This window comes from Hemitrygon akajei, chromosome 7 (genome assembly GCF_048418815.1).
Source record: "Hemitrygon akajei chromosome 7, sHemAka1.3, whole genome shotgun sequence".
Taxonomy (NCBI): Eukaryota; Metazoa; Chordata; class Chondrichthyes; order Myliobatiformes; family Dasyatidae; genus Hemitrygon; species Hemitrygon akajei.
Genome location: NC_133130.1, coordinates 133,465,473 through 133,492,673, shown reverse-complemented (window position 1 = coordinate 133,492,673; position 27,201 = coordinate 133,465,473). Strand labels below are relative to the sequence as shown.

Here is a 27,201-nt window from a genome sequence, read left to right as displayed (position 1 = left end):
GCTGTGTGACAGTAAGGTTGGGAGTTGTTCACCTGGCAACAAGTGTTCATGAGGTGTTTCTGGCAGAGAGATTTAAAGTCATGAGGAGACTAGTCAGTAGACAGAAGCTTTTTCCAAGGATAAAATTCAGTGGGGCATTCTTTATATTGACTGGCTGTATCACAACCTGGTATTGAAACACCAATGCCTTTGAACAGGAAATCCTAAAAAAAAGTAGTGGATTTGGACCAGTCCATCACGGGTAAAGCCCTCTCTACCATTGAACACATCTGCATGGAGCGCTGTCACAGGAAAGCAGCATCCATCATCAGGGACCCCCACCACCCACATCATACTCTTTTCTCTGCTGCCATCGGGAATAAGGTACAGGAGCCTCAGGACCCACGCTACCAGTTTCAGGAATAGTTGTTACCCCTCGACCATCAGGCTCTTAAACCAAACGGTCCACTTGCCCCATCACTACTGTTCCCACAACCAGTGGACTCATTTCTAAGGATTCTCTGTCTCATGGCCTCAATATTTTTTGCTTGCTTATTTATTACTATTATTATTTTTTTTGTATTTGCACAGTTTGTTATCTTTCGCACACTGATTGAACAGACAAGTTAGTGCGGTCTTTCATTGATTCTGATATAGTTATTATTCTATAGATTTGAGTATGCCCACGGGAAAATAAATCTCAGGCTTCTATATAATGACATATATGTATTTTAATAATAAGTTTACTTTGGAAAAAGAACAAATGTGTCATGAGAGGAATCAGTTTTTCTATGTGCTGAGAGGTCAGAGTCAGGATGGTGCTGACTGGATTAGTCACTGGTATTTGAAAGGGGAAAGAAAATCAGCAAAATGTAGAGTGTCATTGGAACCGCTGGATGACTAGGACAGCTTGATCGTCCAAAGGACCTCCTATGCTGCAACTTTTCTAACTCCGTGGAGAGGGAGAGAGAGAAACGAGAACCCATCTAACATTGAAAATTAGTTCACCAGGAGTCAGTGGTGCAGCTGGAAGACCAGTTCCTCACAGTGACTTCACCTGTATTCAAACCTGACCTCCCAGGCTGTCTGTGTATGAATTTTCACCCGGTGCTGCGGTTTCCTCCCACATTCCCAAATTGCGCAGGGTCAGTGGGTTAATTGGCTGCTGTAAATTGCCGGTAGTGTTTAAGTGAGTTATGGAATCTAGGGGAATTGAGAATGTGGGGAGAATTGAAAGGAGTTGAGTTATTGAAGGATTAGTGTACCTGGTAAGCCTACAAAAAGCAGTGGATTTGGCCCAGTCCATCACGGGTAAAGCCTTCCTCACCATTGAGCACATATGTGTGGAGTGTTGTTGCAGGAAAGCAGCATCCATCACTAGGGACCCCCACCATCCAGGACATGATCTCACTGCTGCCATCAGGAAGAAAGTACAGGAGCCCCAAGACTCAGGTTCAGTAACAGTTATTACCCCTCAACCAGCAGACTCTTGAACCAGAGGGGATAACTTCACTCACCTCATCTCTGAACTGAGTCCACAAACTACTGTTATGTACCCCGTAACTGGGTCACTTACCAGCAAAGATAGAGAGGTCCGTTGAAGTCTGATGGTACTATTTTTAACGGTATTTACTGATAAAAAAATACACAAAATAATGTCAATGCAAACATGCAGATAATATACGTCGTCAATACTAAATCTAAAAGCGCGGGTATAATAATCAATAAGAAATAGCTCTATCGTTGTCTAGGGGATAATGTATTGTCTGATGGAAATATAAAAGTCACTCAGTTCATTCAAGCTGCAGCTTTTGGGTTGGAGAGAAAGACGGGTTTAAAACTTGCCCATTCCTTTTATGATGTCAATCCTTCGAGAGTCGTTGGGAGTTGGTTTCCCCGTTGTTAGCTAAAAACCTTTCGGCCGTGGAAAAGGGCCCACCGATTCCAGGGCAAATGGAACCGGACGCATGTGGCCTTTCCCCTGGTTTCTTGCTATTACGGGATCGCTGGCGTTTCTTCTGGTGCGTCTGAGGGGCTGTTCCCACAGACCCTCTTTTTATCCTGACTCACAGGGTCTCAGATGTCAATCAGGTTGGGATGATGCAATCCCTCCACCAACCTCCCCCTCGTTTCATTGCCTGGGGCGTCGATGCATCGTACAGGATGCAATACACAAGTCCGTCTCCAAGAGACAATAGCCGGCATCAATGGGTCCGCCTCTCGGAGGCCAAGACATATTCCAACGACTTGTGGATTCTGCATGTCTTTCTCTCATTTCCTGGGTCTCCTGAATGGACTCAATAGTGATCTTACGATTCTCACAAAGGAGGGGGCTACCCTGCACCCTTTGGCCCCTCCGAGCTGTGGTACATTCATAACACTACAGACTCCAGGACTCATGTTTACAGTATTATTTATTCAATAGATTGGAAGATCAAGAATTCATCTTTAATGTGTGAGAGATGTCTTCAAGAGTTTTCAAAAGGGGTTCAGGAACAGTTATTACCCCTGAACCATCAGGCCCTTGAACCAAAAGGGATAACTTCACTCACCCCATCACTGAAACATCCCCACGATCTGTGGACTCACTTTCAAGGACTCTTCATCTCATCTTCTCGATACCTGTAATGTAGAGGGTATTATCTACCCTTGGGAAATGAATGAGCCAGTAAGATCTTTTTCCCTAAAGAGATGTTGGAAGAGTCCTTACCAGAAATTTGTGCTCTGTACCCTGTGGGTTCTATGCCCTGATGAGTGGCCATTCTTGAAAGAGTTGGGAAATGTACCTGGATTAGTGCCAATGAACTGAGTAGTTGAGACAACAATTCCACACTATGCAAATGCGTCGCCCATCTTGTCCGGGTGCATTGCTCGGTTGGTATGATATCTGTTGACCATCCAGTGCGTTGTCCCTATGGTTTGGGTGTGCTCAAATACCATCTATAAATTTGCTGACGATACAACCATTGTTGGTAGAATCTCAGGTGGTGACGAGAGGGCATACAGGAGTGAGATATGCCAACTTGTGGAATGGTGCCACAACAACAACCTGGCACTCAACATCAATAAGACTCTAAGGATGTGGTCTTCAGGAAGGGTAAGACGAAGGAACACGTACCAATCCTCATAGAGGGATCAGCAGTGGAGAGAGTGAGCAGTTTCAAGTTCATGGGTGTCAAGATCTCTGAGGATCTAATCTGGTCCCAACATATCGATGTAGTTATAAAGAAGGCAAGACAGTGGCTATACTTCATTAGAAGTTTGAAGAGATTTGGTATGTGAACAAATACACTCAAAAACTTCTGTAGATGTACCATGGAGAGCATTCTGACAGGCTGCATCACTGTCTGGTATGAGGGGGCTACTGCACAGGACTGAAAGAAGCTGCTGAGAGTTGTTTTGGGTATCCTAGGATATCTTCAAGGATCAGAGTCTCCGAAAGGCAGCTTCCATTATTAAGGACCTCCAGCACTCAGGGCATGTCCTTTTCTCACTGTTACCATCAGTTAGGAGGTACAGAAGCCTGAAGGCACACACTCAGTGATTCTTCCCCTCTGCCATCTGATTCCTAAATAGATATTGAACCCTTGGATACTACCTCACTTTTTTAAAATAATAAACCTGATTCTGATTTTTCATTGTCTATATGGTATGGGAACTTTGTCCAAATACTTGGATATATTGTCTGTATCACACAGGTGTGTTGTCCTAATAGTACAGGGCATTGTCTGTCTTGTACGGGTACCTTATCCGAATGGTTCCTATGAATTGTTGGTACAATACAAGGTCATTATCCAAACATTGCAGATACGTTATCTGTCCTGTATGGGGTGTTGTCTTTACGGTACAGGGACATTGTCTGTGCAGTACAATTGTGTTATCCATTCTGTACAGTTGTGATGGGGATGTCAGTATGGTACATGGGTGTTGTCTATCCTGTATGGGTGTGATGTCCACATGGTATGGTACGGGGACATTGTCTGTACAGTATGGGTGGGTTGTCTATCCTGGAGATTAGTGGGCAAAATTAGAGCACATGGTATTGGGGGTAGGGTACTGACATGGATAGAAAATTGGTTGGCAGACAGGAAACAAAGAGTAGGGATTAGTGCGTCCTTTTCAGAATGGCAGGCAGTGACTAGTGGGTATCGCAAGGCTCGGTGCTGGGACCGCAGCTATTTACAATATACATTAATGATTTAGATGAAGGGATTAAAAGTAACATTAGCAAATTTGCAGATGACTCAAAGCTGGGTGGCAGTGTGAAATATGAGGAGGATGTTAGGAGAATGCAGGGTGACAGGTTGGGTGAGTGGGCAGATGCATGGCTGATGCAGTTTAATGTGGATAAATGTGAGGTTATCCACTTTGGTGGCAAGAACAGGAAGGCAGCTTACTATCTGAATGGTGTCAAATTAGGAAAAGGGGAAGTACAATGAGATCTAGGTGTCCTTGTTCATCAGTCACTGAAAGTAAGCATGCAGGTACAGCAGGCATTGAAGAAAGCTAATGGCATTTTGGCCTTCATAACAAGGGAAGTTGAGTATAGGAGCAAAGAGGTCCTTCTGCAGCTGTACAGAGCCCTGGTGAGACCCCACCTGGAGTATTGTGTGCAGTTTTGGTCTCCAAATTTGAGGAAGGACATTCTTGCTATTGAGGGAGTGCAGCGTAGGTTCACAAGGTTAATTCCCGGGATGGTGGGACTGTCATATGTTGAAAGATTGGAGCGACTGGGCTTGTATACACTGGAATTTAGAAGGATGAGAGGGGATCTGATTGAAACATATAAGATTATAAAGGGATTGGACACGCTCAAGGCAGGATACATGTTCCTGATGTTGGGAGAGTCCAGAACCAGAGGCCACAGTTTAAGAATAAAAGGTAGGCCATTTAGAACGGAGTTGAGGAAAAATTTTTTCACCCAGAGAGTTGTGGATCTATGGAATGATCTGCCTGAGAAAGCAGTGGAGGCCAATTCTCTGGATGCTTTCAGGAAAGAGTTAGATAGAGCTCTTAAAGATAGCGGAGTCAAGGGATATGGTGAGAAAGCAGGAACGGGGTACTGATTGTGGATGATCAGCCATGATCACAATGAATTGCGGTGTGGGCTCGAAGGGCCGGATGGCTTACTCCTGCACCTATTGTCTATTGTATGGGTGAGATGTCCGCACGGTATGGGGATGTTGGTGTGGTACAAAATATTGATGAGGTACATTATTGTGTAAGAGAAGGAAAACTGATGTCAAATCTCCTCAGCCTTGCAGCTAAATCTACTCATAGGGAAAGCTTTGGGAGTAAAATTCAGAACTGGAGTCCCTAAAGCAGTCCTGTGTTGAGTTTAATGCTGACTAGCAGCTCCAGTGATGCTGCTGATGTCAAACTGTATTGGTCTCTGCCATTTCTTTTGATTCATCAGATGTGTGGAGAGGGGGAGCCTGCTACATGGGCAACAGCTTGCTCTCTATATCGTACTGCCCTGGCTTGTGTATCACATAGACAGCTAGGATGCAACATTCATGGTTGACCCTGACCAACAGAGTACCTCACATGATTTTGTTAAAACTGGAAGAGATAGTCAAGAGCGCTGACTTAGTGGGGAATGGGGAGAGGACTAGAAATAGTGATTTTTATGTGACTGTTCTTAATATTCTGACAGCATTTCAAAGTTCAAGGTAAATTTATTGTAAAGTATGTATATGTCACCATATGCTGCCCCAAGATCTATTTTCTTGAAGGCATTCACTGTAGAACAAAGAAATACAATAGGTTCAGTGAAGAACTACACCCAGAGACAGACAAACATCCTGTGTGTAAAAGAAGACAAACTGCGCAAATACGAAAAACCCAAACAATAACAAATAAATAATGCTAAGAACATGAGTCGTAGAGTCCTTGAAAATGAATCCATGGCATTAGTGAAGTTACCCATGCTGGTTGAGAGGCTGTATAAGGCACTCTTGAGGCCTTATTTGGAGTATTATGAGCAGTTGTGGCCCCTTATTTCAGAAAGAATGTGCTTGCATTGGAGAAGGTTCAGAGGAGGTTCACGGGAATGATTCCAGGAACGAAGGGGTCACCATATGAGGAGTGAGTGATGCCTCTGGGCTTGTACTCACTAGAATTTAGAAGAATGGGGAGAATCTCATTGAAACCTATCAACCATTGAAAGGACTAGATAGAGTGGATGTAGCGAAGATGTTTCCTATAGTGGGGAGGTCTAGGACCAGAGGGAACAACCTCCGAATAGAAGGGCATCCATTTAGAACAGAGGTGAGGAGAAATTTCTTCAGCTAAAGAGTGGTGAACCTTTGGAAATCGTTGCCACAGATGGCTGTGGAGGCCAGGTCACTGGATGCATTTAAGGCATAGGTTGATAGGTTCTTGATTAGTCAGGGCGTGGAGATGGGGTGGGGAGAAAGATTACAGGCACAATTCAGGAGAATGGAGTTCAAAGGGAAATGGATCAGCCGTGATAAAACAACAGCACAGATTTGATGGGCCGAATGGCCCAATTCTGCTCTCATGTCTTATGGGTAATGACTGTTCCTGATCCTGGCTCCTGTATTTCCTTCATGACGGCAGCAGTGGTGAAGTCTTTTTCAAGAATAATTTAGAGATTTGTGGTTTTGTTGTGGGCTTTTATTGTTGGGGAAGGTTTGAAGCATAGAGACATTGAACGGTCTGACGAAAGCTTGTGGAAATAGCAGGTCACGCAATACCTGTGAAGAGGGAGTCAGTTAATATTTCAAGTTGATAAATCACGTAAAGTTCCAGTAAAGGAAACATGATGTGAGTCCTAGGTCTTGTTCAGTGATCTGAAACTGATAAGCACTATATAATAATATGAGGGAAAAGCTGTGAAGCGTTGTCATTGCAAGAGTTGCCCAGTGAGAAGTTTCCATTTTCAATCTGCCCGTGGCGTTTGCTTGTCAACAATAAATTAACTGAAAGCAAAGTGATGCTGTGCAGTCTGTATAGGGCATGTCTGTAAGTACACTAAGCTGTGTAACATGTAAAGTACCTATCAGTACTTCTTCTTTAGCCCCATCACCCCTACTGGGGCACAGGCCGCCGACTGCTGCTCGCCAGAGTCCTCTGTCCTGGGCCAGTCTTTCAAGCTGTCCCAGGTTTAGCCCATCTTCTTGGTCTGCCCTTCCTCTACCAGGGGTGAGGTCTTTGAACTTTCTGTAGCTCTGGGTCTTTAAGGGATGGGGCTACTAGCCTCATGTCCAGCCCTCCTCCCCTCGCAGCCGGGCTAGGGGCCATCCTTGCTATCATAACCATATGTGTGGTGTCCTGTTGGTAATAGGTTTTGCACTTTGGCCCTGGAGGAACAGTGCTTCATTTGGTATATTCATGTATGGTTAAATAACAGTTAACCTTGAACTTGTTGGATCAATATTGAGGTACTCCATTGGGGGTTGCTGATGGATGCTGTGCCCAGCTGTCCATATGATACATCAGCCAGGGCAGTATGATATGGGGAGCAAGCTGTTGCCCAAGTAGCAGGCTCCCTCTCTCCGAGCAGCTGCTGAATCCAAAGGAATGGTAAGGACCAGTGGCATCACAGGAGTTGCCAGTCAGCTTTGAACTCAGTGTAGGACTGACTTAGGGACTTCAGCTCTGCAGTTTTCCTCAGGGTTTACTCCCGAAGCCTTCCCCATGAGTGGGTATAACTGCAAGGCAATGGAGGTTTGAGATCAGAGTTTTCCTTCTCCTAGATGAGCTCCCAATCGTGGCTATTGAGCCCATCTGCCCAAACCAACTGGTTTTAAGGCACCTGAAACTCACCTTTGCCCTTCTGTCAGTAGAAATAGTTCTGCTGAGTTTAGTAGCTAAGCCACATATGAGGCCAGGAGTTGCACTTGTTTGTCAGAGTCTATTTGAGACGCATGTCATTGGGAGTATTTAACAGGTAGTGGGAGCTTGTCCCCGTTAGCAACCCCGACCATAACAACCTGAAGGAACCTTGGATCAATTAAAATGAACAAGGTCTTGCATCCCTTTGCAAGGTCTCTGTCGAACCAGCTGTTGTAAGGTAAGAGAATCCATTGTATGCTTTAAATTTTCCTCTTGTCTGTGTGTATGTACAGAAGAGAATGTGCCTGCTTTTGAAATAATTTATTTGCCTGATGAATGTCCTGCAAGGATGGCCCCTAGAGGAGGGCTGGACATGAGGCTAGTAACCCCATCCCTTAAAAACCCAGAGCTACAGAAAGTCCAAAGACCTCAGAATAGCTTCGGCCCACGAGGTGGGATTGCCTGCTTTAAAGAGCCCAAGTGACTGACGAAAGAGTGGGCCTTTGTGGAAGGCTGCATTCCATTAATGTGCTTGAAAGTGCACACACTGAGAGCTGTGGACAGGTGGCAGTTCTATCGGTGCGTACCTGGGAAGCAGTTTGATATGCCCCTGTCCTGTGTATGCTTCCGGACTGTACACAGTATCACAGTCACAGGAAAGCTAAATGAGTTGGAAATGAGAGGGGAAGTGAAATGACAATTTAGACAGGTTCCATTTAATTAGTTACCTTAGAGTGTAGCCTTTTGTGTAACACATTGTTGACCAAACAAATTCCATATTACCCAGGGGACACTGAGAGAGTGTTTCCCTGTCTCATGTGCTGAATTTTCTCACAAAACGATCTGTATTTTATCAAGTACACAATTATCCCTGGTGTCCAGAGCAATTAATTTTCCTCAAAAACATCACTGAAGCAGATTATTGAATCTCTGACTTGTCTGGCATTTGTGATTTAAAAAAAAAATTACTGTTGAATGCAAATTAATAGCCAAACACAGCCGTCTCCAGCTTTCTTAGGTGTCCTGGAAACACAATGTTAATGCGAAATTGTTTTTGCAAAACAACAGATACCAAATATCCAAAGTGTGTGGGTGACAAAGTGGAAGATTGTACTATGTAATTGAAGCCTTTGAATCACACTTCAGCAATAGCAGAGTGCTTCCATAAGCACATCATCCCTCAAGATGGTGAGAGTTTTTCGAAATAAATAGGTTTTGTTTATCGGAGGAAGCCATTCATGGAGAATGGGGTTAGTTGGAGAAATCTCTCAAAGCACTGGCTGACACTTGATGGGATGAAAGATTTTCTGTGTTCTATATTCCATCATGAGAAAGTAGCCCAAAAGAAAAACAGCCTTTATTTTCCTATGTTATGATAATAACAGGGTGGCGTGGAGGAGATGTGTCTCTACCTTGCAGGTCACCCCTTGGGCAAGGTGTCACACCTTTCCTCTCCCTCCAATCAGGAATCCATGAAGCCATGGAGCAGGTGGTGGATGGTCGTATGAGCAGCTGATGTGTATCGTAAGTCCTGGTTATGTAATCACTGACGCCAGGCAAGCAGTCTTGGAAGAGTATCGATAATTGCTGGGGTCACCCAACTTATACAGAATATTGCCCTGAAGGCGGCAGTGGCAAATCACTCTGTGGAAAAATTTGTCAAGAACAATCATGGTCATCTGATGCAGCACATAACGAACGAATGATAATAACTTTATTTACAAAATATAGGAATAGAATTAGGCCATTCAGCCCATCTAGTCTGAGCCATCTTTTCATTATGGCTGATCCATTTTCCTTCTCAGCCACAATAAGACACAGGGGCAGAATTAGGCCATTCAACCCACCGAGTCTGCTCCGGCATTCCATCACAGCTGATCTTGGATCCCATTCAACCCCATACACTTACCTTCTCGCCATATCCATTGATACCCTGACCAGTCAGGAAACTATTAACTTCCACCTTAAATATACCCACGGACTTGACCTCCACTGTAGCCTGTGGCAGAGCATACCACAGATTCACCACTCTCTGGCTAATAAAAAAAATTCTCTTTACCTCTGTTCTAAAAGGTCACCCCTTAAAACTGTGCTTCTGGTTCTGGATACCCCCACCACAGGATATATCCTCTCCACATCCACCCTATCAATGTTCGGTATGTTTCATTCTTCTAAATGCCAGTGAGTACAGGCCCAAAGCTGCCAAACACTCCTGCCTTCTCCCTGTAACCCTTTGTGCCCTGAACATTTTTTATACAAACAATGTAGTTCAAAGTGCTTTACAATTTGATGAAGTACAAATGTGAAAATAAAAGATGTTAGCTAAAAGCAAGGTTAAATAAATAAGTTTTGAACTGGAGTTTAAAATCATCAACTAAGTCTGCATCCTTATAGTTTTCGGCTTTGAATTCCACAGTTTAGGAGCGTAGTTCCAAGAAAGCAGACCTGGCAATTATCTTCTGAGGGAGATTGTTTAAATTTAAGAGACTGGCGGAAGAAGAAAAAAAAACTAGTGGTTTGTAAACGATGGTAAGAATTTCAGTTAAAATATTTGTAACTAGCAAGGGTTCCCAACCTTTTTTTAATGCCATGAACCAATACCATTAAGCAAGAGGTCTGTGGACTCCAGGTTGGGAACTCTCTGAAGGAATAACTGAACACACACTGGTCCACTGTTTGTAAGCCACACAAAGTGTGCAAATTTCATGACGTACTCCTGAGTATTAAACAATGAGAGCTTGTGTTTCAACTTAATCAACTCTTGCAATATCTTCACTTGCAGTACCTTCATGGTACTGGGGGATCAGAAGTGGAGAGAGTGAGCAGCTTCAAGTTCCTGGGTGTCAAGATCTCTGAGGATCTAACCTGGTCCCAACATATCGATGTAGTCATAAAGAAGGCCAAGGCAGCAGCTATATTTTGTTAGGAGTTTGAAGAGATTTGACATGTCAACAAATACACTCAGAAACTTCTGTAGTTGTACTGTGGAGAGTATTCTGACAGGCTGCATCACTGTCTGGTATGGAGGGGCTACTGCACAGGACTGAAAGAAGCTGCAGAGGGATGTAAATCTGGTCAGCTCCATCTTGGGTACTAGCCTACAAAGTACCCAGGACATCTTTAGGGAGCGGTGTCTGAGAAAGGCAGCGTCCATTATTAAGGACCCCTAGCACCCAGGGCATGCCCTTTTCTCACTGTTACCATCAAGGAGGAGGTACAGAAGCCTGAAGGCATACACCCAGTGATTCAGGAACAGCTTCTTCTCCTCTGCCATCTGATTCCTAAATGGACATTTGAAGCTTTGGAGCTCACTTTTTTAATTTACAGTATTTCTGTTTTTGCACATTTTAAAAAATCTATTCAATATACGTAATTGATTTACTTGTTTATTTTTTTTTCTCTCTCTGCTAGATTATGTAATGCATTGAACTGCTGCTGCTAAGTTACCAAATTTCACATCACATGCTGGTGATAATCAACCTGATTCTGATTTGCTTTAGACCAGTAGAGTTATAGACTGCTGCAGTACAGAAACAGACCCCTCAGCCCACAGATCTGTGCCAGTCTGATCTTCTGCTGAATCCCATCTGCCCTCACCCAGACCATAGCCCTCCGTATTTTCCTCATCCACGTACCTATCCAAACTTCTCAAATGCTACAGTTGAACCTGCATCAGCCACTTCCATTGGCAGCTTGTTCTACACTTGCACCACCTCCTGAGTGAAAAAATTTCCCCTCAGGTTCCTCTTAAGTTTTTAACTTTTCACCCTTAACCCATTACTTCTAGTTCTAGTCTCACCCAAACTGAGTGGGAAAGCCTGCTTGAATTAACCCTGTCTATACCCCTCATAATTCTGTATACCTCTTTATCAAATCTCTTCTTAGTCTTCTATGTTACAAGGAATAAAGTTCTAACCTATTCAACCTTTCCAGATAACCCAGATTCAAGTTCCTACAACATCCTTGTAAATTTTCTCTATACTCTTTCAAGCTTATTTACGCCTTTCCTGTAGGTAGGTGACCAGACCTGCACACAATACTCCAGATCAGGCCTTGCCAATATCTTACACAAGTTCAACATAACATCCATACTCCTGTACTCACTGTCCTGATTTAAGAAGGCTATTGTGTCAGAAGCTCTCTCCATGACCCTACCTACCTGTGAATTATGGACCTGTATTCCCAGATCCCTTTGTTCTACCATACTACTTAGTGCTGTACTGTTCACTGTGTAATACCTACCTTAGCTGTCCTCCCAAAGTGCAACACCTCGCCCTTGTCTGCATTAAATTCCATCTGCCATTTTTCGAGCTGGTCCAGATCCCACTGCAAGCTTTCATAGCTTTCCTCACTGCCTATTATACCCCAATCTTGGTGTCATCTGTAAATTTGATAATCCAGTTTACCTCATTATTTCATCTAGATTGCTGATATAGATGACAAACAACAATGGACACTACACTGGTCCCTGTGGCACTCCACAAGTCACAGACCTTCAGTCGAAGAGGCAGCCATCTACAACCTTTTTCTGGATTATCTCGCAAGCCAATGACTAATCCAATTTACTACCTCATCTTGAATACCAAACAACTGAACCTATTTGACCAACCTCCCATGCGGGACCTTGTCAAAGGCCTTGCTGACATCCATGCAGACAACATCCTCTGCTTTGCCTTCTTTAACTTTCCTGGTAACTTCCACAAAAAACTCTTAAGTTTTGTTAAGACATGATGTTCCACACATGAAGCCATGTTGATATTCCCTGTCTATCTAAATACTTGTATCTCTTGTCCCTTAGAATATTTTTCAATATTTTACCCATGACTATTGTCCCAGCCTATAATTTCCCATTTTTATTCTTAGAGACATTCTTAAACAGTGGAACAACTTTAGCTATCCTTCAACCCTCCAGCACATCCATCCATGGCTAAAGATATTTTAAATAACTATGCTACAGCACCTACAATGGATTGTGACCTCACAACTTTTTCCGTAATTCTGATACAGTCCATGACCTCGCTACTCTCTCCCCAATCCAGATAGGATCCATGACCTTGCCACCATTTCCATAATCCAAAGACAGTCAGTGACCTCGCAACCATTTCTGTAATCCGGATATGGTCTGAGATGCCACTACCCTTTCTGTATCGGGATATGGTCTGTGACCTCACTGCTATCTCTGTAATCCAGATATGGCCTGTGACCTCGCTACCATTTCTGTAATCCAGATACAGTCTGTGATGTCACTACCCTTTCCGTAATCGGGATATGGTCTGTTACCTTGCTACCATTTCTGTATTCTGGATGTGGTCTGTGAACTCACTACCCTTTCTGTATTCCGGATAAGGTCCATGACCTGGCTGCACATTTAGGGCAAGATTAACAGGATTAGGAATCTTTTTCACATTAGCATAGCTCAAATACCATCTTTAAGTTTGCTGACGATACAACTGTTGTTGGTAGAATCTCAGGTGGTGACGAGAGGGCGTACAGGAGTGAGATATGCCAACTAGTGGAGTGGTGCAGCAGCAACAACCTGGCACTCAGCATCAGTAAGATGAAAGAGCTGGTTGTGGACTTCATGAAGGTTAAGACGAAGGAACACACCAGTCCTCAGAGGGATCAGCAGTGGAGAGAGTGAGCAGTTTCAAGTTCCTGGGTGTCAAGATCTGTGAGGATCTAACCTAGTCCCAACATATTGATGTAGTCATAAGGAAGGCCAGACATCGGCTATACTTTACTAGGAGTTTTAAGAGATTTGGCAAGTCAACAAATACACTCAAAAACTTCTATAGTTGTAGCGTGGAGAGTATTCTGACAAGCTGCACCACTGTCTGGTATGGAGGGGTTACTGCACAGGACTGAAAGAGGCAGCAGAGGGTTCTAAGTCTAGTCAGCTCCATCTTGGGTACTAGCCTACAAAGTATCCAGGACATCTTTAGGGAGCGGTGTCTCAGAAAGGCAGCTTCCATTATTAAGGACCCCCAGCACCCAGGGCATGCCCTTTTCTCACTGTTACCATCAGGTAGGAGGTGCAGAGGTCTGAAGGGGCACACTCAGTGATTCAGGAACAGCTTCTTCCCCTCTGCCATCTGGTCTTGCTTTGTAGAATAATGAGTCTATTTAAACAGTCTACCGGGAAATGGATATCCCAGCCTCTTGTAAGCACCTAAACGTTCATAATTTTTAACCATAAGGCATAGGAGCAGAATTTGCCCATGCAGGGCATTGAGTCTGTGCTGCCATTCCATTATGAGTGACTTTTTAACCCCCTATAAGACATAGGAGCAGAATTAGCTTATTCAGTCCATCAAGTCTGCTCTGCCATTCCATCATGGCTGATTTGTTATCTCTCTCAACCACATTCTCTGGCCCTCTCCTCATAACCTTTGCCCCCCTGACTAATCAAGAGCCTGTCAACCTCTGCTTTAAATGCACTCAATGACTTGGCCTCCACAGCTGCTCGTGGCAACGAATTCTGTAGATTCACCTCTCTCTGACTAAAGAAATACTTCCTCATCGGCTGTTAGCTTAAGAGGTTGATTTCAACGTCTTAAGGGACGTTTGGACAGGTACAATACATGGATTGGAGGGATATGGAGAGCAATGGTTCCAGTGTGGGTTGATTGAACTAGGCAGTTTAAATGGTTCGGCATGGGCTGAATGGCCTGTTACTGTGCTATAGACTCTATCTCTGTTCTTGAAACAATAAAAATATTTACACTGTCTGTAGAATAATCATTAATGGACATTTCCAAATGTCCTTTGCCCTCTAAATGTAAGTGCTAGTGAGAGAGGGCTCTGGACGTGAATGATGGTAGATTCAACAGGGATCAATATGGTGAATGTACAGGTTCCAACTAGTGTGTTGATATAGCGGTAGTGTAGTGATTAGCGCAATGTTTACAGTACCAGCGACCCAAGTTTAATTCCTGCTGCTGCCTGTAAGGAGTTTGTACGTTCTCCTTGGGGCTGCTTGGGTTTCCTCAGAATGCTCTGCTTTCTCCCCTCAGTTGGTAGGTGAATTGGTCATTCCTGTGGTTAGGATGAGATTAAATAGAGAGATTGCTGGGTGACGTGGCTCAAAGGACTGGAAGAGTCTATTTATTAATAAATAAACAAAACAAGTTGAAGTTGGCCATTTGGCCCATCAGGTTCTTGGTGCTTTCCTGTTGGTGTCATTCAGGTCTATAATTCTGCTCTTTTCTCTGTAACTAAATTGCGTCCTGTTCTGCACGTCGACCAGCACAGAGGGAAGAGCCCATGGGACCCAGGGTCATTTAGTATGTTGGATCAAACATTATCTTGGTAATGGGAGGCAGATGGTGATGCTTGAGGAATGATTTTGTGATTTGAATCCTGTGATTGTAAAGTTCCCTTTACTTCACCATAATACTAATACATCCGATTTTAGACTCTCTCTGATCTTTCTATGAATGTATTTATCAGAGTGACTTGCACTTGACACAATACACCGTACAAAAGCTGCATTAAATAGTTCTTACACTTTATTCAGCATTGTTATTGCTTTACATTATTCTGGCTCACTGCATTGCATAATGATTTGATCTGTAGGAAGAGAATGCAAGGTGAGCTTTTCCCTGCACATCGGTGCATGTGACAATAATATTTTTTATTTAGAGATACAGCACGGAACAGGCCCTTCCAACCCTTTGAGCCATGCCATTCAGCAGACCCCAATTTAATCCTAATGTAATCATGGGATAATTTACAATGACAGGTTAACCTACCTGCTACATCTTTGGACTGTGGGTAGAAGCCAGAGCACTGGAAGGATGTACAGGGACTCCTTACAGATGGCATCGAAATTGAACTTCGGTGCACCGAATTGTGATAGCATTGCACTAACTGCTGCAATACCAGGGCACCACAAAGCTATCAGTTCTTTTCATACCGATCAATAACATATAATGTGAAAAATTGTGGACTGAACACTGACCCTTGCGGAACACCACTAGTCACCAGCGGTCAGACAGAAAAGGCTCCCTTTATTCTATCTCTTTGCCTCCTGCCAGCCAGCCAATCTTCTATCCAAGCTTGTATCTTTCCTGTAATACCGTGGACTCTTACTTTGTTAGGCAGCCTTGTCCACGGCATCTTGTCAAAGCCTTCTGAAAATCCAAGTAAACAACATCCATTGACTCTCCTTAGTCTATCCTGCCTATTATTTCTTTAAAAATTCCAACAGATTTGTCAGTCAAGATTTCTCCTTGAGGAAACCTTGCTAACTTTGAAACCTTACCTGTAATCATGGACAAAAACATCTTGCCAACCACTGAGGTCTGGCTAATTGGCCTATAATTTTCTGTCTTTTGCCTTCCTTCCTTAAAAGGTGGAGTGACATTTTCAATTTTATAGTCTTACGGAACCTTTCCAGAATCTAATGATTCTTGAAAGATCATTACTAATGCCTATGCAATCTCTTCAGCCACCTCTTTCAGAACCCTGGCGTGTAGTCCATCTGTTCCAGGTCACTTACCTACCATCAGTCTTTTCAGCTTCCCAAGCACTTTCTCCTTAGTAATAGCAACTACACTCACTTCTGCTCTCTGATACTCTTGAATTTCTCGGATACTGCTAGTGTCTTCCACAGTGAAACTGGTGCAAAATACTTATTCAGTTCATCCGCCATTTATTTGTTCCCCATTACTACTTGTCCAGCATCATTTTTCAGTGGTCCAATATCTATTCTAGTCTCTTTTACTCTTTACATATCTGAAAAATACTTTTGATTTCCTTTTTATATCATTGGCTAGCTTTCTTTCATATTGCACCTTTTCTCTCTTTATGGCTTTTTAGTTGTCTTCTATCTGTTTTTAAAAGCTCCCCAATCCTTTACTTTCTCCCTAATTTGTTTGTTCTATTATATGCCCTCTCCTTTACTTATGCTGTCTTTAACTTCCATTGTTTGCCGTGGTTGCTTCATCCTCCCTTTAGAATACTACTACTTTGAAATGTATCTATCTTACTCCTTCTGAATTGCCCCCAGAAATTCCAGCCATTGCTGTTCTGCTGTCATCCTTGCTAATGTCCCCTTCCAATTAACTTTGGCTATTTCCTCTCTCATGCATCTGTAGTTCCCTTTATTTCACTGAAATATCGCTACATCCAATTTGAGCTTCTTCCTCTCAAACTGCAGGTTGAGTTCTATCATATTATGATCACTGTCTTCTTAAGGTTCCTTTACCTTAAGCTCCCTAATCAAATTTTGTTCATTACACAACACCTAATCCAGAAATGCCTTTCCCCTAGTGTGTTCGACCATAAACTCTCTAAATAGCCATCCCGTAGGCATTCTGGAAATCTGTGCTAACACATTTCTCCAACACAATGAGTTCTAGTGTACTACTGTTATATGGCACCCTGTCAAATGAATTCAGGAAATCCAAATATACTCCATTGATAGTTCCCCCCGTTCACCCTCTATGTTAAGTTAAAGCCCAAGTTTGTTAAATTTGATTTACTTATCATAAAACCAGGTTGACTTGCTTTCCAATTCACTACTACCTGCCCAGAACCTGTTTCATTTTGAAAAGCTTCAAAGTCAAAGTAAATCTATTAGCAAAGTACATATACGTCACCTTGGAAGGCAGGGTGGAGATGCGTTTCTATCAAAACAGGTGTAAGGCACTCCTCTTTGTTTGCTGCAGGTCACCCTTGGGCAAGGTGTAGCATCTGCTTAGCACTCCCAATCAGGAGGAGTTTGGGATGCAGTTGGTGGATGGTTTTATGAGCAGCTGGTGTATATTACAAGTCCTGGTTAAGTGACCACTGAAGCAGGCAAATAATCTCCAGGGTCATCCATCTTGTAAAGACACTGCTAGCAAGGCAGCAAAGGCAAACCGTGACTCCAGCCAACATAGCTCTCTGAGTCATTGTCACATGCAAGACACCAAACCATGAGGAGGTTATGGTCCTCTTGGGGGACAGCAATGGCAGGTGGCATTTAATCTTACAAAGTAAATTTATTATCAAAATGCATTTATGTCACCATATACAACTCTGGGAGTCATTTACTTGCAAGCATTCATTGTGTAGTGTTTACTGCTGTGCCATGAAATGTTTCATTTTCGTAGTTTTCTGTGTCTCCTCTGGTGGAATGTTTTGGTTTTGGTTAAAGGTAAGGGGCTATGTTGTTCAACTTAGGAATGCTGTGTCAGCCAGTCAGCAAGGTGGGCTCGGGAGAAGGTTCTAGAGAGATCTGGGCGGAGGGAGATTTGGGACAGACACTGCTAGGGTTGTTGGTCTTTTAGTGGGAGATACGGTAAAGAGAAGATTGGGAGAGACACCTGTGGGATTTACTCTGATGGGAAGATGCGATTGCAAGGAGTGCTTTGCGCAGCAGAGTTCAGGATGGGAAGCTGTACCGGTGATTGGTGATGAGGATTCAGTGCCGTGAGTAACAGTCATACCCAGCTTTCGGAAGAGACGAGCTCCAATGGTCGTGTGCACATTTAGACTGGTTTAACTGCGATGGACCCTTTTATTGATTTTTTTCTTTCTTTTCTTTCTCTTAATAACTGATAAAGCTAAAATTGATAAATGTACTTTATAATTTTATGTGGTGCATGATTTGTTATTTAGTGCTGACCGACATTTGCGTATGAGTGGTATTTACACAGCATTCACTCAAATTGAGGTTTCTTTAATCAGAACATCATGATATTCCAGTTTGGTTGAACCCCGAATCATTCCGACCCTAGACATATATGTTTATGAAAGGTGGTCTTCTCACCGATTAGTCATGTGACTTAGCAGTTAGCTAACAAGCTAAGTTTGTATACGAGCCCGGTGAGAGGGTTACAACTGTATATCCAAGGAGACACAATGGAATCAATGATAGAATGCATGTAACAAGACGGACAAGCAGCTAGTGTAGAAAAGAAAACAAACTGTGCAAATACACAATAAAAGCAATAAATATGAGACAATGAGTCCATAGGTTGTGGGGTGAGTGAAGTTACTTCTCTTGTTCAAGAACCTGATGGCTGAGGGATAATAACTGTTTCTGAACCTGGTGGAGTGGGTCCCGAGGCTCCAGTACCTCCTTCCTGATGGCAGCAAACAGAAGAGAGCATGACCTGGATGGTGAGAGTCCTTGATACTGAATGCTGCTGTCCTGCTACAGCACTCTGTGCAGATGTGCTCAATGATAGGGAGGGGTTTAACCTGGTTACACACTGGGAGGACAAATTGGGGTAGGACATCTATGATGGATGTACTGAGGAACAGGGGACCTTGGTGTACAAGACCAAGCATCCCATAAGTTGGCAATGTGGGCAGATATTATGCAGGTGGACAGGGTTACGGAGAAGACATGCAGGACTCTTGTGGTTATTACTTGGGGTATAGATTACAAAGGGTGGCGGGCTGGAGGGTCATCTCTATCAAAAGAGGAATAAGGTGCTCCTTCCCTCTGCTAGCCTGCAGGTCACTCTTAGGCAAGGTATAACACTTGCTTAGCCCCCTGGTCAAGGTCAGGTGAAGCTGTGGATGCAGTTGGTGGATGGTCTTCTGAGCAGCTGGTGTATAACCTAAATCCTTGTTATCTGACCACTGTTGCCAGGCTCTCAATCTCTGAAGAGTTTTGGTAATGGTTGGGGTCACCTGTCTTGTAAAAGCACTGCCCAGAAGGTGGCAATGGCAAAGCACTTCTGTAGAAATATTTGCCATGAACAATCATGGTCATTGAAAGACCGTGATTGCCCACATCGTGTGACACAGCACAAAATGAACGAGCACCCTGGGAGAACTAATTGGCAATATGGGCAGAATTTGTGGTGGTAGATATGGTGACAGGCTCTTGTGTTTTTAGCTGGGATATAGATAAGAGGTTATGATTCAACTTTATAAAGCATTAGCTAGGCTTCAGTGGAAGTACTGTGTCCATTACTGGCTGCCACATCATGGAAGAGTGTAGAGTACAGTTGTAGAGAGAGAATAAGCAAGAGATTGGCTGAGTGCTGTTGTATCTTTAGGTGTGAGCATCCCCTTCACTCTGATATTCTGTGAATATATTCATCAGAGTCACGTACACTTGATACAATACACAATGCAAAAGCTGAAATAAATAGTCTTTTACACTTTATTCTGCATTTTTATTGTTTGACATTGTTTTTATTCAGTAGACTGTGTAATGATTTGATCTGTACGAAGAGCATGCACGGTGAGCTTTTCACTGTATCCTGGTGTGCGTGACAAGGATATTTTTTATTTATTGAGGTACAGTATGGAATAGGCCCTCCCAGCCCTTCGAGCACCCCCTGATTTATCCCTAATGAGACAATTTATAATGACCAGTTAACCTACCTGGTACATCTTTGGACTATGGAAGGACTGTGACTTTGGAGACCTTGAGAAAACACACACATTCCACAGGGAGAACATACAGAGACTCCTTATGGATGTTCTTTAGAATTGAACTCTGAACTCTGGCACCCTGAGCTGTAATCGTGTTGTGCTAACTGCTACAGCTCCATGATGTCCAAACCAAATGGAAATAGCTGAGGACTGTAATGGATTGATCTGATCTGGGATCTATAAATTTGCATTGTATTCATCTTGTGTTCATCATTCAGACAAAAGCATATACTTCATGTGTCTCCTTGTGCTGTGTAGTGATTATTACTCACTTATAGTTCCAGATATATGATGGGCAAGTGAAATCTCCAAGTTGGGTCTCACTAGTGCTGTACAGTTGTTATTCGCTTGTACAGTACTGTTTTAGGTACAGATATATAGCTTTTGTGTGGTACTGTAGTAATTTTATGTACTGTACTGCTGCTGCTGCAAAAAACAAATTTTATGACATATGTGAGTGATGATAAACCTGATTTTGATATGGGTCTCCATTGTGGACTGAGAGTGGGAAGGGGGTAAGGAGAGGGGAATCATGGTTTGGAAAAGGAGGAAGCAGGAAGCACCAGAGAGACATTCTGTCATGATCAATAAACCAATGGTTTGGAATCAAATGTCCTACCCTGGTATCTTAGGGCTGGGTGTGTCTGCTCCTGTGCCACCCCTCTGCCCCTGGCACTGCTCTGCCATCTGTCCCACAACCCCCTACCCTCACCATTCCCAACACTCTTTGCTGCCATTGGATTTACCAGCTGTTGACAAATACAGCACTGTGCAAAAAGTCTTAGGCACCCTAGCTATATATACTGTACGTGCCTAAGACTTTTGTAAGATACTGTATGACAGATAGGTTATGGGCAAGTGAAAGCTCCATGCTGTGTTTCACTTCAATTCAGTTAAGGAATAGGGAAAGTGAACTCTCTTCTGCTTTTAGATCGATCTCAAGTGGACTGGAGTAATTTTCCTGCCCTTAGCATTCCTAAATTACAAAGATTAATTGACTTGGGAAATGGAATGTTCACTGGGTTTCACATTAGAACAAAAGATAATTGAAAGTAAATGACTTTAAATATTTGTAATGTTTTAGCTTATTTGCAAAATATTAACTGTTCAAGTCATGAAAACATCACAACTTGTTTTGTTCAATGAAGAATTTTAACAGCTTAACGCCTCAGGAGTTAACACCTCAGTATTTTAGCAGCTTAATGCATCAGGAGTATTAGGTTCTTAAACCTAGCCATGCACTGTTAGATGTTTGGAATAAGGCGGTTGCCTGCGGTCTGTGTACTACTGAATTGTGATCAAATACAGAGTGGCTGGTTTGTGAGCTGATTGAGGCTTCAGAACATTACTCCTGTTCTGCAAGACACAAAGGATCACGTCTTTCACTGTCATAGCTTAGGAAGGTCATTTGCAATTGCATTGATGCTACAGAAGACAGGATTTCTTCACTCTTATCAAATCTAGATCTTGTGACTTTTTTCCATTGGAATATTTCCATCATGTGAAATTCTTCTAGTATCCATCCCTTGAAGGGGTGAGTCATCGTGTTTTTTTGCCATTTATTTTAAAATTCTGTATAGCTTTTAATTTGCGATTCAGTGGCTGTGGTGTTTGCCGTTTTCACTGTGTTGACTCAGCCTCTGCTCCCGTGACAACTAATGGCCAGAGATTTCATAACTGGATGTTTACATGTCTGAGACGAATGTCAGTTCTGCAAGAGTCCGTTTTGTGTGTAATGTGTAGTCATAATTTCCAAATTAGTGCATTCTGTAGTGTGCAATTATTTATTCTTCTGCAAAGGACTATGAGAACAGCCGAGGGATCATAGGGGTCTTTCTATAATCCATCAGGGACATTTATCAGGAATGCTGCATACGCAGGGCCCTCAGTTTTATCAAGGATCCCACCCATCCATTAAGCATCCTCTTTGACATTCTACCATCAGGCAGGAGACGCCGATGCATAAAAACAAGAACAGTCAGAATGAGAAACAGTTTCTTCTCTCGGGCCATTAGGCTTCTGAACTCCCTGCTGCATTCAAAGTGTCACTGGTTAATCTGTTCTATACCGTACAGTATTTAATTTATGCACTTTAGTTTGCTATTTATGCATGAGTCATCGGCAGATTTTATCCTTTTATAATTTATTGTGTGTTAGGTGTACTACAGTGCTTTACACCCTGGTACAGTGTCTCGTTTTACAGTATACGTGTATATGATTCAATGACAATAGACTTGCCATGACTTGACTTGACAAGTGCTAGAAAAAGGAAAATCTGAAGTTGATTCGAAGGACATTCTTTGAACCATTGGAGTGGTATGCAGCACTGAGCAGAGTGCCGTTGGTACCACAGCAACACAGTACTGTTAATAACTTTTATTTCAGAAAAACTCAATGCAAGAATTATTGACTTCAACATATTAACAAATAGTGGCAAGCTGGTACCCAAAATCTCCTTGTCACTCAGCAGAAATCAGAATGGATCCTTGTGTTGTTTTGTGATTAGGCTAGGGTTAATTCGGTGGCTGCTGGACAGTACGGCTCGAAGGGCTGGAAAGGCCTGTTCAGAATCAGGGTTTTAATATCACCACATATGTCAAGAAATTTGTTGACTTTGCAGCAGCAGTAGAATGCAATATGTAATTATAGAGAGGTAAACAACTGAATTATTGTAAAATAATAAGTAGTGCAAATATAGAAATAAAAAGTAGTGAGTTAGTGTTCATGGGTTCAATGTCCATTCAAAAACTGGATGGCAGAGGAGAAGAAGCTGTTCCTGAATTGTTGAGTGGGTGCCTTCAAGCCTCTGTACCTCCTTCCTGATGGTAGCAATGAGAGAACAAGGCATGACCTGGGTGAAGGGATCGTTAATGAGGGACACCACCTCTCTGAGGCACCGCTCCTTGAAGACGGCCTAAATACTACAAAGGCTAGTGTCCATGATGGAGCTGACTGAGTTTACAACTCTCTGTAGCTTACTTTGATCCTGTGCAGTCCCCCCCCCCCCCCCCACTGCATCGGATGGTGATGCAGCCAGCAAGAATGCCCTCCACAGTTCATCTGTAGAGTGTTTTTGGAGATAAACCAAATCTTCTCAAACTCATAATGAGATATGGCTGTTGTCATGCCTCCTTTGTAGCTGCTCAGATGTTGACACTCAGGGGCTTGAAATTGATCACTCTTTCTACTTCTGATCACTTGATGAGGACTGGTGTGTAACCCCTTGTCTTACCCTTTTTGAAGTTCACAATCAGTTTTTTGTTTTACGGACATTGAGTGCAAGGTTGTTGCTACGACACCACTCGACTATCTGATATATCTCACTCTTGTACGCCCTTTTGTCACTATCTGAGATCCTGCCAACATTAGTTGCGTTGTCAGCGAATTTATAAATGGCACTTGAGCTGTGCTTAGCTGCACGGTCATGGGTGTAGAGAGAGTAGCGCAGTGCGCTAAGCACACATCCTTGAGGTGCACCAGTGTTGATCGTCAGTGAAGTGGAGATGTTATTTCTGATTCATGCTGTATTTCTAAATAAATAAATTTTGTGAATGCTACTGTAAAATACTGCTGTCTTAGTGATAATGGAATATTACCAGAAGTTGTTGAAGACAGATGGCCCCGTTGTGGCAAGCTGGAAGTAATTGGGGTTTGATTTGAAATGATGACGCCACTGTTAGTTAAGTAGTGTTTCGGAATTGTGATTCATATCTAAACTGAGGTCAGTAAATAGTCACGGTTTTGAATATCCAAGGAGTTTCATGAGTATACAATACTTGATAATCTTTCGTCATTCAGTGCTGAAGTCTCCATTCTTAATACGCACTTGGCTGAACTCTCTCACTTGATCTGAGGTCCCAATTTGCTCTCATTCTGTCTCTCTCTTGGGTCCCCACTTGCTACACCTCTTTCCCCACCCTCCGGCATTATTTCCACCAATTGTTGCAAGATCTAAGTGCTGAATACAGCAGCTGGGATGTTATGTTGACATTGTATAAGATGTTGGTGAGGCCTAATTTGGAGTATTGTGTGCCGTTCTATTTCTGGTTACCTATCTGCCGGAAAGAGATCAGTAAGATTGAAAGAGTGAGACTCATAGGCCTGTAGTTCTGTATTTTTAAAAACTTAATGAGATACGCCGCCTGCTTTAACCCTACCCTAATCACGGGACAATTTACAATGACCAAAGAACCTACTTACTGGTATGTCTTTGGGTTGTGGGAGGAAACTGGAGCACCTGGAGGAAACCCACGTGGTCACAGGGAGAACATACAAACTCCCCATAGACAGCAGTGGGAATTGAACCTGGGTCACTAGTATTGTAAAGTGTTGTACTAACCACTGCACTACCGTGCCGGCAGACACTGAGCCTGTAAAGCTGAGACAAAAGGTCAAGAACTGTTTCCAGACTCTGGGAGAGGAGATGCTGGCTGTTCTGAGGTGAATTAAGGTGGATAAGTCCCCATGGCCTGATGAGGTGTTCCTTGGATCCTTGTGGGAGGCTACTGCAGAAGTTACAGGGGCCCTGGCAGCAATATTCAGAAAGTCTGTAGCCATGGATGAGGTGCTGCAGAACTGGAAGATAGCAACTGTTGTTCTGTTGTGTAATAAATGCAAAGACTAATACAGGAAATTTTAGACCAGTGAGCAAGACATTAATTGTGGCTAAATTATTGGAAGTTATTCTAAGGGACAAGATTCAGGATTCAAAGTATACAGTCAGTCCCCAGGTTACAAATGAGTTCCGTTCCTAAGTCAGTCTTTAAGTCGGATTTGTACATAAGTCGGAACAGGTACATCTGGTATTATTTAGCGTCAGTTAGTCAAACGTTTGTCTTAGTATATAATATATATTTCACCTTTCTATGCATATAAAACACTTAAGAAACATATGTATTTCAATAATTAAACCACTGCGTTGCTTAGTAATAATTGTAGCTTTCATTGGGGCAGGGCCTTTCACACTTTATCCTTTAAAATTGTTCTGATCATTGACTGACTGTAGCCTAATGCTTTTCCAATGACCGATGGCGTTTCACCTCTTTCCGATCGCTTTATTATTTCCACTTTATTTTCAATCGTGATCGTTTTCTGTCAACGGAACAGAAACACTGCAGATTCAGCAGCAGCTGCAGGCAGCAGGACCTGAGCTCCCCCAGGTTCTAAAGTCCACCCGCACTGAGACAGGTTAAATGGAACAGGTGGGGGTGGCGCTGACTAGAAAAGGGGGTCAGGGTGAATCTTGCTAAAAAAAAAATTTAAGCCAAATACAAAGTTACACACTCAACACAGTGTTAATGGCAACGTGATCGGACTTAAAATGGCGGATGGCATTCTTCTTCCTTGAGCTGACAAATTTTTAATATACCTGTAGTAGACTTTATTGCAGGGCGTTCGTAAGTACAAGCTGTCCGTAAGTCGGACGTTCGTAACTCTGGGACTGCCTGTATATGTAGCATACAACCCTGAGATTTGTCTTCCCCACAGACAACCATAAAAGAAACAACGTTCAAAGAAAAGCATCAAATCTTAACGCGAAAACAAAAAGAACAAATCGCGCAAATGGCAAAACAACAGGTGAAAAACACAATATAAAACATCAAACCACGAAGTCTTGGAAACAGTCCAGAAATATTTGGTTCAGCTCAGTTCAGTTCGATCTAGCGCCGTGTCGTTTGCTCCAGTCCGCCCTGATCAAAATCGCACAAAATAGCAATAAATAAAGGAGCAGCCAGAAACACCCCATAATGTGAACTACAGAGTCCAAACCACAATCCATGAAAGGACACAGGGAACGTATTGAGACATACAGCCCTGATTAGGGGTAGTCAGCATGGTTTTGTGCATGGCAGGTGACATCTAACCTGTCTTATAGAGTACTCACCTTTCACCTGTAACCCATGACCTCTAGTTGTAGTCTCATTTCATTTTTCAATCTTTTTTATTGATTTTCAAATAAAGAATATACAAATACAAATCGAAAGAGGAGTTGCCTCATCTTACCCTTTCTGAAGTCCACAGTCAGCTCTCGATATTTGTGGTTTGTTTACTTATTTATTATTCTTTCTTTTTGTATTTGCTCGGTCTGTTGTCTTTTACACTGGTTTTGAACGCCTTAGTTGGGTGATCTTTCATTGATTCTGTTATGGGTTATTATTCCATAAATTTATTGAGTATGCCCATAAGACAATGAATCTCAGGGTTGTATATAGTGATATATGTACTGTGATAATAAAATTTACTTTGAACTTTGAAATCTATTCAGAAATTATGTACAGTTAATCATATGATACTTATGAACATTGATGGATAGTGGGATCTCGGGGTCCATGTCCAAAGCTTTCTGAAAGTGGTAATACAAGAAGATAGGCTGATAAAGAAGACCTAAAGCATAGCTGACTTCATCAGTTGGTACTTAGAGTAGAAAAGTCAGGAAGCCACATTGTACGAAACTGAGGTTTGGCCTCATTTGGACTACTGTGTATATAGTTCTGGTTTCTACATTATAGGAAGGATGTGGAGGTTTTGGAAAGGGTACAGAAGAGGTTCCTCAGGGTGTATTGCTTGAATTAGAGTAGATTTTAGCACACCCCACACTGATCTTACTATTTTCCATGTTGTTCTTGATGAATATGGCTGCAAAGTACTCGATTAGTACCTTGCCCTTTTCCCCCGACTACATAAATGTCCTTCTTTGTTCTGAATACTGAATCGAGAGAATTTAAGATCATAAGATGGAGGAATGTAATTTGGTTTATTGAGACTGCTCTGTCATTTCATCATGGCTGATCCATTTTTTTCTCAGCCCCAATCTCTTGCCTCCCCCTCCCCCTCTCCCTTCATCCCTAATGATCAAGAATCTATCAACCTCTGCCTTAAATATATTCACCGACTTGGCATCCACCCCTGACTCTGGTAACAGATTCCACAGATTCACCACTCTGGCTGAAGAAATTCCTCTTCATCTCCATTCTAAAAGGACGTCCCTCTATTCTGAGGCTGTGTCCTCTGGTCTTTGACTCCCCTACCATAGGAAACATC

At 42.7% G+C, this 27,201-nt stretch overlaps 1 protein-coding gene across 6 annotated transcripts in view; it reads left to right on the top strand.

Annotated features, from left to right (window-relative positions):
* The window catches only part of pitpnm2 (phosphatidylinositol transfer protein, membrane-associated 2), a 316,594-nt gene that overhangs the window by 10,982 nt on the left and 278,411 nt on the right, over window positions 1-27,201 (top strand). The window contains exon 1 of one of the 6 annotated variants that reach the window (XM_073051986.1): window positions 21,569-21,694. The exons of the other annotated variants lie outside the window; for them this stretch is intronic. The gene's annotated coding sequence lies outside the window, so the exon portion shown is untranslated. Of the gene's footprint in view, window positions 1-21,568; window positions 21,695-27,201 lie in introns of those variants that run through there. 6 annotated transcript variants of the gene reach the window in all.